Genomic DNA, 13,096 nt, shown 5'->3' with positions numbered 1-13,096 from the left:
AAACTATAAAGTAAAAGATAAACTCAGACTCGGCAAACCTCTTTGGAGTTGGTCTAGTGGTTGACTTGTGATCTTGGAGTTTGCTCGTCTCAAGCAGTGGCGGAGTCAGAAATTTTATAGAACCTGGGCGAAAAATTTATCGTAAATTCACATGTGACATAATATATAATAATAGTCATAAATCAAAATAAAAGAGAATCGTCATTTTTTCTACAAAAGTACAGTTTGAAATAAGAGAGATGAAATATAATTTGTCAATAGTGTGCTAAATAAAATTAGGAGGTAAATGTCCTTTCCGAGACCTCTTTCCGGTGAATGTTCGAATAATATCAACATCATCAAGTGACTTGAATATCTCCCGCTCGGTGTAACATATCATCAAGTCATTTTATACACATTGTTGATCTTGTTGCACAATTTAGTCTTGATAATTTTCATTGCTGAAAAAGCTCTTTCAACGGATGTTGTCGATACCGGCAATATCATAACCGATGTTGTCGATACCGGCAATATCATAGCCAAACTTTGAACATCTTCACAAGAAGAAAAAGAAGCAAGCCTTTTTCACTTGAAGGACATAAGTGTCAAGTTGTTCTCTTACTGTTCCACGGTCATCATCAGATAAGTCTGCATGATAAATATCAGTAAGACCAGGAAGCTTATCAACATCAAACTTGTAGAAAGAATTCTTGGGGTCAAGACATGAGAAGCAATCAAGCACAATGTTACTTCCTTCACTAAAGCGATGATCCATCTCCACACATATTTTGTCAATAGAAACATAAAAAATCTCGACCCGGTAAAGGTGAAGATTAATGACAATCCTCCCTGCTAGTCTTGAACGACCCCGAACCGGCATTTCTTCATCCATATTTGACACCAGAATACCTTTAGCAACACAAAATTCTTGTACGACAACAAATAAATTATCCCAACCACTATCTCTCAATGTGGCCAACCGAACTTTGACGACATTATAGTGTAAGCTATTAGTAAATCTTAAGAAATTTCATCCAAAGTAGTAACTAAAATTTAAAAAAAATATCAGAATCATCACATTTATTTTTTGAAGCAAATGCAAATGTATTGTTAATAACTTTTCCCAAAACAATTTGTCAAAACAAAAAAAAAAAAAAAAAAAAAAAAAAAAAAACTTTTCCCAAAACAATATACTTATTGTTTGTTTCACCTACCCATTAATCATAATTAATATTTTTAGTAATAAATTCATTATCTCATTCATAGAGAAAATTAAAGTCTTTCGCCGCTTAACCTTTTGTCTTCGGCAGTTCCAACAAAAAGTTTTCATTATCATCAACGCATAGCACATTCCATTCTTCATGTATCCTGTTTTAGATTAACTCATTTTCCTCCTTGAATTTTTTATTCAACCAGGAATTGGCTCTTCAGTATCTTTCTCAAGTCTTGTTAAAATTCGCAAGTGGAAAAGGCGGAAACTGCGACAAAAATTTGTGTTTTCTTTTTCTGGAATCTAAGCGCGCGTTTCTTTTCCTTGGATGTTTGCCCAATAATATTTTTTTGTTAGTGTCTTAATGGGCTTTTGGGTTCGACCTAATGTACACAAATTATCGATCGAGCCCGGGCGACCACCTAGGGTCGTCGGGCGGTGAAACCGCCCCCGGTCTCAAGGTCTCTGGTTCGATTCCCTCCAGTACCAACTTCGATAGATAAGTTCATACAAAGCTTTAAATGAGATCTCCGCAAGTGGACGGTGAGATTCCCCTTCGAATCAGTCGATTGTTGGATCGGATACCAAATTTTTTCAGAAAAATAAAATAAAAAATAAACTCAACTCGACAATCGGCTGAGAACTGTGGCCTTTATGAATTGTAAAATTCAACCATGTCCCTTCTTTCAAATGACATTATCTACAACAAGTGCCTATGACATATCTCTATATGGAGCTTATAATTTTCCTCATTGAAACTGTTATTATTATTATTTGAAGAACAAAGCTGAATGGTTAAAAGGAAATAATGGTGTTCTTAGATTTATTGGAAGATTGGTGACACATTGAACCGACATTTGAGAAGATAAAGAAAATAAATATTATATATGGATAGAAACAATTGGGTTAAATCAACCATAGATTATTAGTATAAATGGTAAAAGACTTGAGTTCTTTAAGAAAGTTATGAGAAGTTTGATTTCTAATTCTTGCATATAAAAGAATTTAATTGTCAAAATTTTGTATCGATAACATGGTAAAAAAACAATTTGATTTTTTTTTTCTTCACAATCTTGTGTGTAAAAAAATTGCGAAGGGTTTCTTAGACTCAGGTGCAAACCAAAGAAGATAAACAATTTTAGATTTGAGTCATGTTTAGAAAATATGAGATGACATATTAGCCTATTTAAAAACCCATTTTATATAAATACATTTAAATAAGTATTCGATCTAGTTTAAAATAAACTAATGAGATTAAAATTTCTTTTAAAAGTTTTAGTCTTCTCTACATACAGTCAAAGTTTGCTGTAGACTAGGTTGTAGACTCCTCTATACTGCCGTGACCTATCATCCTTAGTTTTAAAAAAAAGTTCATTGTTTGTGTTCCTATTAGGTCTTCTTACTTATTCTATCACCACCGTGACTGGTCATACGAATCACACGCTTCTAGAGGCGTTAAATGAGGCAAAAAAGAAAATCCATTCATAAATAACATATATAACATGGTTTAAAGTTATGTTCACTCAATTGATTGATGTCATGCACCTAGCAACTCCTTATTCTTTGCTGCTTAATTTGATATGAACTAATTAATTCCTCCTATATATATATCTCCCATCCCATCTCATAGAACAATGGCTCAATGCCTTAAACAAGTTTTGTGCTTTGTACTATGAAAGTGAGGGCACGAATTACGTTGTGTCCAACAATGCTCAATCCAGCATCGGTGAGCTGTTTGAGAAATATGTGGGCACAGAATATGCCAAAGAAACACCGAGCACTGCCACTGACTTCGTTCTCAAGCTTCTTCAGCAGCAGAACAACACTTCAGCAACAGACAGAAAAAATTGATGGGATAGCGTATTCTAGCAACGGAGAGATTCATGCTAGTGCAAACTACATTGAAAGGTACCCTGGAAATATAAAAAAAAAAAAAAAAAGATGACCGGTATACGTAGCACACATTTTGCAGTGGGATGGAAACGGTGAGGCTCCTTCAGGACTTGTTGAAGGCATAGCTGATTTTGTGAGGTTGAGAGGTGGATATGCAGCAGAGCAATGGGTTTCTCCAGGGCATGGAAATGATTAGAAGCAAGGATACGATGTCACTGCTCGTTTTCTGGACTATTGCAATAGTATTATTAAAAATGGCTTTGTTGCAGATTTAAACAATAAGATGAAAACCAGTTATAATGATAGTGTTGACTAATTGACCTATAAAACTTTTCTGAATTATGTTACTTTATTGTTTATGTGTGTAATCATTTTAACTTGTTTTGTTAGTAAAACTATGCTGCACAAGTAAGGTTATCTGCACAAGTTAAGTAGGTTTACCTCATATGACATCAGCTAAGCATAGGCTGAGTCATTACTAAGTATTTGGCTATAAGTATGTAAGAAGGATGTATGGATGGTATGTATCAAATTTGCAGCATAGTAAACATTGTTATTGTCCCTTTCTCTTCCATTTCTTTTCTTCTCTAATTTCTGTTTTTGAGCTTATTGCTTCTGCTACCATTACAAAAGCTAACAGTGGTATACAGAGCAGTGTTCTTAGAGGCTGTGAGAAAAAGAAAAACACACCCAGAAAACTTGTTAGAAATCAAATGGCTTCTGGTAGTAATGTTGTAATTACTGTCCCTTAATTTTCTGGGGAAAGTTATCACATATGGGTTGTCAAAATGAAATCATGTTTGAAGTCTTTTGGCTTATGGGATTATGTAGATGAAGACAAGCAGGTTCCACCACTGCAAGCTAATCCCACAGTAGCTCAAATGAAACACCATGAGGAGGAGAAATTGAAGAAGGAGAAAGCGGTTTCAGTTCTGCATTCAGCCATGGCAGATGATGTGTTTACGGGAATCATGCATCTCGAAACAGCCAAGCAAATATGGGATGAGTTGGACGAAAGGTATGCTGGTGATGAAGGGGTAAGATCCATAAAGTTATTGACTCTTAAAAGGGAGTTTGAAATGCTAAAAATGAAGGAACATGAATCTGTCAAAGAATACACCTCAAAACTATCTCACTTGGTGAATCAAATGAGACTTCATGGTGAGGTTGTAGATGACAGCAAAGTAGTGGAAAAGATGCTGATCAGCTTACCCGACAAATTTGAAGGCAAAGTTGCTGCTATTGAAGAGTCATGTGATCTCAAGAAACTAACTGTTTCTGAGATGGTCAGCAAATTGACAGCTCATAAACAAAGATTCTCTATGAGAATGGATGATGTTTCTGATGGTGCTTTTCAGGCCAAACACAAGCAGTTTGGAGTTGGACAGAAGAAAAAGAACTACAAACATGGTGGTGATAAAAAAGGAAAGAACAAAGATGATGGTAGTTCAAGTGAATCTGCAGCAAAGGACAAGTTCCCTCCTTGTCTAACTTGTAAAAGAACAAATCACTTGACAAAAGATTGCTTTTATAAGGGAAAGCCCCAAATTAAATGCAATCACTGTAATCGATGGGGTCATAGAGAGAAGTTTTGTCGATTAAAACAAAACCAATCTCAACCACAACATGCACATCAGGTTAACTTCATTGATGAACAAGCCCATGAAGATCACTTGTTTATGGCCACTCATACATGTAGCTCTTCTTCAAAAGATGTATGGTATGTTGATAGTGGGTGCACAATCCACATGGCAAATGAACCAAGTCTCTTCACCTCTTTGGACAAAGCTGTACGAACCAAAGTGAAGATTGGAAATGGAAAAATTGTGCAGGCTAAAGGAAAAGGTATTGTTTCTGTTCACACTAGCAAAGGTCCAAAATATATCCATGATGTTTTGTTGATTCCAGATCTGAGTCAAAATTTGCTAAGTGTTGCTCAGTTATTGAAGAAAGGATATTCAGTTTCCTTTAAAAATAATGTTTGTGTCATAATGGATTCAACTGATTCTGAAGTTGTGAAGGTTGAAATGTGTGGAAATAGTTTTCCATTAAGTTTGAATCAAGTGAATCAAACAGCACTTGTTTCCAAACATGATGATTCTGCACTATGGCACAAAAGATATGGTCATTTTAATTTTAATGCATTAAAATTTCTGCAATCTCATGATATGGTGAGAGACATGCCAGAAATTAATTGTATTAATGATTTATGTGATGCTTGTCAACTTGGAAAAATGCATAGAAAGTCTTTTCAGTCAACAAATGTTACACGAGCAAAGGAAAAATTGGAGCTTGTTCATACTGACATGTGTGGTCCTATGAGTATGCCCTCTCTTAGCCACAACAAGTACTTTCTATTGTTTATTGATGATCTGACTAGGATGACATGGGTGTATTTTCTGACAAGTAAAGCTCAAACTTTTAATGTCTTCAAAAAGTTTAGAGCTATGGTGGAATCTCAAAGTGGCTGCAAAATCAAAGTTTTGAGATCTGACAACGAAAAGGAGTATACTTCCAATGAATTTAATTTATTTTGTGAAGATATGGGCATTGTACATCAGCTGACAGTGAGTTACACACCTCAGCAAAATGGAGTTTCTGAGAGGAAAAACAGAACAGTTATGGAGATGGCAAGATGTTTGATTGCTGAAAAGCAATTACCAAAAAGCTTTTGGGTTGAAGTTGTTTATACAGCAGTGTATCTCTTGAATAGGCTGCCAACAAGGGCTGTTCAAGGGAAAACACCAATTGAGGCATGGATAGGTGTGAAGCCTTCAGCCAAACATTTGAAGGTCTTTGGATCAATATGTTATGTTCATGTTGTAGCAGCAAAAAGATCCAAATTGGATGACAAAGCTGAAATGGGGATTTTTTTGGGTTATGCAGCAAGCTCTAAAGGTTATAGAGTGTACAACTTGAAGACAAAAGAAATTGTGATCAGCAGAGACATTGATGTTGATGAAAATGCATATTGGGATTGGGAAAATGATGAGGTTGAAAGAAGTACAAAATCTGCTGAAAGTGCTCATGACAAACAAGAGCACACAACAAATGAAGATGAAAATCAGATAGCTGAATCTAATTCCCCAATTCTAAAGAGAAAATCTCTGTCTGAAGTTTATGAAAATTGCAATTTTGTTGTGAATGAACCTTCTAGTTTTGAAGAAGCTTCATTGATAACATAATGGAAAGATGCAATGAAGGAGGAGCTGTTGGCCATTAATAAAAATGGTACATGGGAACTCACTCAAAGACCTAAAGATAAAAATGTGATAGGAGTTAAATGGGTTTACAAAACCAAGTTAAATTCTGATGGATCCATTCACAAACACAAAGCAAGGCTTGTTGTGAAAGGATATTCTCAAATGGCTGAAATTGATTATGGTGATACATTTGCACCGGTTGCTAGGCATGAAACAATTCGGTTGATTGTTGCTCTATCAGCACAATGTGGATGGAAGATCTTTCATTTGGATGTCAAATCGGCATTCTTAAATGGAATCCTGGAGGAGGAAATTTATGTTGAACAACCTGCTGGTTTTATTGTTGCAGGTCATGAAGACAGTGTTTATAGGCTTCACAAAGCCTTGTATGGGCTGAAACAGGCGCCTAGAGCCTGGTACAGCAGAATTGACTCACATTTTCTGCAAAATGATTTCAGGAGGAGTCAAAATGAGCCTACACTTTATGTTAAAGAATGTGGCAATGGGAAGAGGATTGTAGTTTCTCTTTATGTTGATGACTTGTTGATTACCGGTAATGACATTGATGAGATTAACAAGTTTAAGAAGAGCATGTTGCAGGTCTTTGAAATGACGGACCTGGGATTGATGAAGTATTTTTTGGGAATGGAATTGCATCAGCTTGATGATGGAATATTTCTTTCACAAAAGAAATATGCTAATGATGTGCTGAAAAAATTCAAATTGGAGAGTTGTAAATCTGTTTCAACACCTCTTGCTGTAAATGAAAAACTCTCAAAATCTGATGGAGATGCTAAGGCAGATGTTACTCAATATAGGAGTTTGATTGGTTGTCTTCTTTACTTAACTGCAACTAGACCAGATTTGATGTTCTCTGCTGGTTTGCTTTCAAGGTTCATGCATTCACCAAGTGTAACACACTTAGGTGTGGGCAAAAGAGTGTTGAGGTACATAAGAGGTACTACTGATTTTGGTATTTGGTACAACAAAGGTGATGGCAAGATTGAAGGCTTTGTTGATAGTGATTGGGCTGGATCTGTTGATGATTCTAAAAGCACAAGTGGTTGTGTTTTTTCACTTGGTAGTGGCGTATTTTCATGGAATTCCAAAAAACAAGATGTGGTTGCTCAATCCTCAGCTGAAGCTGAGTATATTGCTGTTGCAGCTGCATCAAATCAAGCTATTTGGATCAAAAAGGTATTGAGTGATCTGAATCATGTACAAGAGGAACCAATTGTGCTATGGTGTGACAACAAATCAGCTATAGCAATTGCCAAAAATCCAATTCAACATGGAAGAACAAAGCATATCAATGTCAAATTTCATGCTATAAGAGAAGCTGAACAAAATGGAGATGTAAAACTGCAGCACTGCAGTTCTGAAGAACAATTGGCAGACATTTTAACAAAAGCACTTCCTAGTGCCAAGTTCATGGAGCTAAGAAGCAAGCTGGGAGTATTCCAGAAAAGTTTTAAGGAGGAGTGTTGACTAATTGACCTATAAAACTTTTCTGAATTATGTTACTTTATTGTTTATGTGTGTAATCATTTTAACTTGTTTTGTTAGTAAAACTATGCTGCACAAGTAAGGTTATCTGCACGAGTTAAGTAGGTTTACGTCATATGACATCAGCTAAGCATAGGCTGAGTCATTACTAAGTATTTGGCTATAAGTATGTAAGAAGGATGTATGGATGGTATGTATCAAATTTGCAGCATAGTAAACATTGTTATTGTCTCTTTCTCTTCCATTTCTTTTCTTCTCTAATTTATGTTTTCTGTTTTTGAGCTTATTGCTTCTGCTGCCATTACAAAAGCTAACAGATAGTTATTTCACTGAACTGTTGGGGAAGTCAGTTACTCAGCTCTGGACTGACTACAAAACTAAGTATATGGCAGTGGCACCAACTAACTAGAATGGTTAATTGGTTAATAAAGAGATAATGCATTGGGATAGTTAATAACCGTGCATGCCATTAAGGTTTTACATTTGGTTTCTATATTTTAATTTCATGTTATGTCATTCAGCTCACTTCTTGTAAAACTACTTATCATTTTGTAACAATTTGTTTTTGCCAAGTGAATTATAATCTTAGATGGAGAAACTATCTTTTAAATAATGTTTGAATTTTAACAAGCACTTATGAGAACTAATTTAACATCATTGATTCATACTTCAATCAATTTAAGATATAACTTGTTCCGAATTTTTTTATTTAAGGAAAATATGACGAATAGCAGCGACATTAACCATTACGAAGCATCATGAATAATTATTATTGATTATGTAGCATCTTTACCAAAACGTGCTTAGTTTCTTAAAAATATACTTGCTTTGTAAAATGGAAGAACCTTATTTACATCAGATACATAACCAGGTGTGAATGTGATTCTTAATTTGCGGACCAGCCTAAACAAAATATTTTGTTATATTTTTGTTGGTCATTCTTATTCTTTATTTCTAGACACACAAGTACATGTAAAATATAGCAAAGCTCAATACAATACAAGTTGTCAAGAAAGCTTTGGTCATAACTTGAACGTCCCTAGCAAAATCAGCCGTTAACTAGTTTGATCGAAGTCAATCGCATGCTTTTGCTCCTCATTTCGATGCTTCTCTTCCTTATTTCATCGACAAATGATTCAATATTGCGGTGTGAAGAACCACCATCTCTAATAGCAGCTTCCGCTGCCGCCTTCAAGCTGAGCACATTTTGCTTTATCTCCTTTGCCTTGGTTCCAACAGTTGCCTCCAACAAACACTTGTTAACCTCATCTCTGTTTATCAATTCGTTTGCAGCTTCACCCTTGCACATTCCAATCCCAACTCCATACACATCAACCAAGTACACTTGGCATTCGTCACTTGGTCACCCCATTGTGGGAACGCCACAACCGGCACTCCAGAGGCAATAGCCTCCATCGACGAGTTCCAGCCACAGTGAGTAACAAAGCAAGCGATTGACCGGTGTGCAAGAACCTGCTCCTGAGGACTCCAACGAACCACTTTGCCTCTGCTCTTAGTTTTCTCCAAAATCCCATCCGGAAGCATGTGAGGTTGCTTGCCAGAATCTTTATGGGGCGGTTTCATTACCCAGAGGAAAGAAACTCCAGATTGTAGAAGGCCATAAGCAATCTCATCAATTTGCTCTTGTTTCAAGTACACAATGCTGCCAAAGGAAATGTAAACGACAGAGGAAGTTGGCTTTGAGCTAAGCCATTCAATGCAGTCGTCATCGGGCTTCAACAAGTCACCACGAACAGTATTGTTTCGTGATCACTTGAAGAGGGGTCCAACACTCTTAATAATAGGACAATTAGTCTTGGACGACATGTATTGAAGGTTGTCGCACTCAAGCTCAAAAAAGGTGTCCATTAAAATACAGAAAGGTTTATGCAAGTTTTGGAACTGTCCCAAGATCGCCCTTCTAAGAAATGGATAGGGAGTGGTGGGATACAAGAAGCTAGGGACTTGATCATAATTCAACAGAGGCATACATGGCAGCTGAACATGAATATGGGGATGGGATTGAGAAGGGAAAGAAACTAATTTATGATAGTAATGATAGTAAGTAGAGAAGGAAGCACATGATTGAATCCAAAGCAAAGCAGAAGGGAGGGAAAGGGATTGAGCAACATCAGAAACCCATGGAATGAAAGGATTGTTAATCAAACATGAGACAGGTGGATTTTGTTGGGAGATTATGGTAGGGAGGACTTGTTTCCCAACCATCTCTAGTTGTGGCAAATACACATCCAAGTCAAGCCGTTTTGGTTCATCCTCATCCCAACCATCTTCAAACCATTCAAATCTAATAAATCCTTTTCCTATCACAACTTCCTTCTCTTCTTCTAAATCTCTAGCTTTTCTCATCTCTTTGCCCCAGCTTTCTAGTGTGCAAAAAGTCACTGCCAAACCTTTTGAGGCCAACAGCTTCCCCAGCCTCAATAGAGGGTTCACGTGTCCTTGCGCCGGGAACGATACAAGGAACACATGCTCTACAATATCATTATCACACCCCATTTTCCCTTTAATCTCATTCATCTCTCTTAATTTGTTAATTAATTTCCTTGAATGATCAGATGATATATATATAATAATCTGAGTGGCATGTATGTACTATAATAAAGAATGTTAGGTTGCAATCTGGATCAATTGGTGCACTAGAAAGTCACTATATCCTTATATATACGCATTTGGACTTGTAGGTATATGTACCTACCTCACCCCAATTTGAGGTATAATTAAACTGATGAATGTTGATTGCAGTTTTTAGTACAAGGTTTGCCATCTTTAGCAGATAATTGAGCATACGGGGAATACCACAAAAATACAAATAATATAGCATATATATAGTTTTCAATATTCATTTCACAAGTACTTGCAAACATGATCAAGATGTTAGATGGGAGTTGGGTCAGGGTTACGAAGCTCTAATGGATCAGTAAAAGAGAGTAAAGAGTGTCTCTTATAGGTGTTGCACAGAGCCTTTTGAGTAATGATGCGAATCCAAATTCTAGTCTTTGAGGGGGAACAAGAGGATTATATGTGTGCTGAGCTTGAGCCTTTGGTCAGTTCATAAAATATATATATATATATTGCACAACAAAAAATATTATTTAACATATATTTCATGCACAACAATAAGAGTAATTTTAAATTCAAATAAAACCCTGACTTTCTAACATGACTTAAATTACGTATTTCACTTTATAATATTCCCCCTTATGAAAAAAGAACAATCAAACAAGATGTATATATATGCTCTAGTATAACCTATACACTTAAAACAATTTTTTGAGGAGAAACATACTATGTGCATCAACAACTTGCGCTAAAACTAGTGATTTGAGCAATGTACTATAGCATACAAACAAAAACAAAATGGAATTTCAGCCTTAGCAAAATAAAGAGGAATGGGGAAGGGGGGAAAGAGAGAGAGAATTCCATTTTATTTTTAAATAACCATTTGTGAATGGATTAATTTAAAGGATATGCACTCTCATAAAAATAGTCTGTGTTTCAACACAATGGCGGAGTTAGGAATTTTATAGAATTTGGGTAAAAAATTTATCGCAAATTCACATGTAACATAATATATAAACAATCATAAATCAAAATAAAAGAAGTTCATCATTATAGGGTTACTTATTGAAATTGACCTTGTAATATACGTAAAGTCTGAAAATTAACCCTGTAATTAAATAACACATATTTTGACCCTGTAATATACGCGAAGTCTAAAAAAGCAACCAAGAGATTGAATTTTTTCATGATTTCTTAGAGGCGTGTTAAGAACATTAAAATATGGCTTTACACAAAAAAAAAATTATAAATTTTCGACAAACAACAAATTAATTATGAATTTTTAAAGTGTCAAAAAATCAAAAAACAAAACAACGGAAATCTCGACCTATAAATCGAATTTTGAGCTCATTATTTGCAGAGACATCTGTAAATTGAAATTTTGTTCCGAGTAAACGTATACTCATAGGTCAAATTTAGTTCCCTAATTTTATAGGCATGACGAGAACATGATAAGAACCTTAACAATGAAATTTTGTAGTTTTTAAATGAGATACAAATTAATTATAAATTGTTTAAGAAATTCATAATTATGGGGGAATAAAAATTCATAATTAATTTTTCCCTGGTCAAAAAAATTTTATTTTTAGTGTAAAACTATATTTTAACGTGCTAAACATGTATGGAAAAAATCGTGAAAAAATATATGTTTTGTATTTTTTTTTTTTTGACAACATATGTTTTGTATTTTACAGGGTCATTTTTCAGACATAGTGTATATTACATGGTCAATTTAAACAATTAACCCTTTAAAATAAGAGAGATGAACCTATCAATAGTGTGTTAAATAAAATTAGAAGGTAAATATCTTTTCCGAAACCTCTTTGCGTGTGAGAATTTTTAGATTTTGCTAAAAAATTTCTTTTGTTTTAAGTGGGTTAATGGGCTATTGGTTGTGTCATATATAAAGAAAGTACCGATTGAACCCGGGCAAATGCCCGGGGTCGCCGGACGGTGAAAAAATTCCAAAAATTCATCATCACTTTTGCTCTTTACTTTTTAGCCAACCCAGCTCTAGCCATAATATTTTTTAATAAAATTTTCCAAAAATTGGTAGAATATTATGACAAACTATAAAAAAAAAAAAAAATGAATTAAGTATAATTTTTTTTTGTTTTTGGTTCTTAAAAATTCATATTTGATTCATATCTTGTTAAAAAAATTAAAATTTTATGTTCATGATTTTTCAGTTATTAATGTGATATTAGTTATTCTTTTGCTAATTATACCCTCTAATATAATTAAGAGAAATACTTATATATAGTCACAATATCATTTAGACACACTCATCAAATACATATAAAAATTATTTCAAAAATACATATTGATGAAAAGCTTTGAGCCTCTGTTTTCAAAAAGAAAAAGAGGGCATTAAAGATAAATTGACTAGGCCGTAGTTTTTCTTTTTTTTTTTGAAGGAAGACTGGGACATGTAAACTCACGCAATAGTTCATATTTATATTTTGCACATAACTAATATATGAATCTCTTAGACTCTTACCCCACTTTTTCTATAATAAAATATCTTTTAGTTCTTTTAACATGTGCAATTATTACACATGATAGACAAATCTTTTTCTTAAGGCACTTTGCCAAAACACTTAAAAGAAAAAGTAAGCATATATATAGTATGCCAACATGATAATTAATATATGTAAAAATTGAAGGAAAAAAAAACAAGATCGTAGATATATATGACTTTATATATTGCTTGTTCGAATATTAC

At 34.6% G+C, this 13,096-nt stretch overlaps 1 pseudogene; it reads right to left on the bottom strand.

Moving 5' to 3' along the window:
* Positions 1–8,594: 8,594 nt before the first annotated feature.
* Positions 8,595–10,325, bottom strand: LOC25494477 (gallate 1-beta-glucosyltransferase-like; annotated as a pseudogene).
* Between the last annotated feature and the right edge of the window lie 2,771 nt (positions 10,326–13,096).

The sequence above is a fragment of the Medicago truncatula genome, chromosome 5 (genome assembly GCF_003473485.1).
Source record: "Medicago truncatula cultivar Jemalong A17 chromosome 5, MtrunA17r5.0-ANR, whole genome shotgun sequence".
Classification (NCBI taxonomy): domain Eukaryota; kingdom Viridiplantae; phylum Streptophyta; class Magnoliopsida; order Fabales; family Fabaceae; genus Medicago; species Medicago truncatula.
This window is presented reverse-complemented; position numbering and strand designations above follow the sequence as displayed.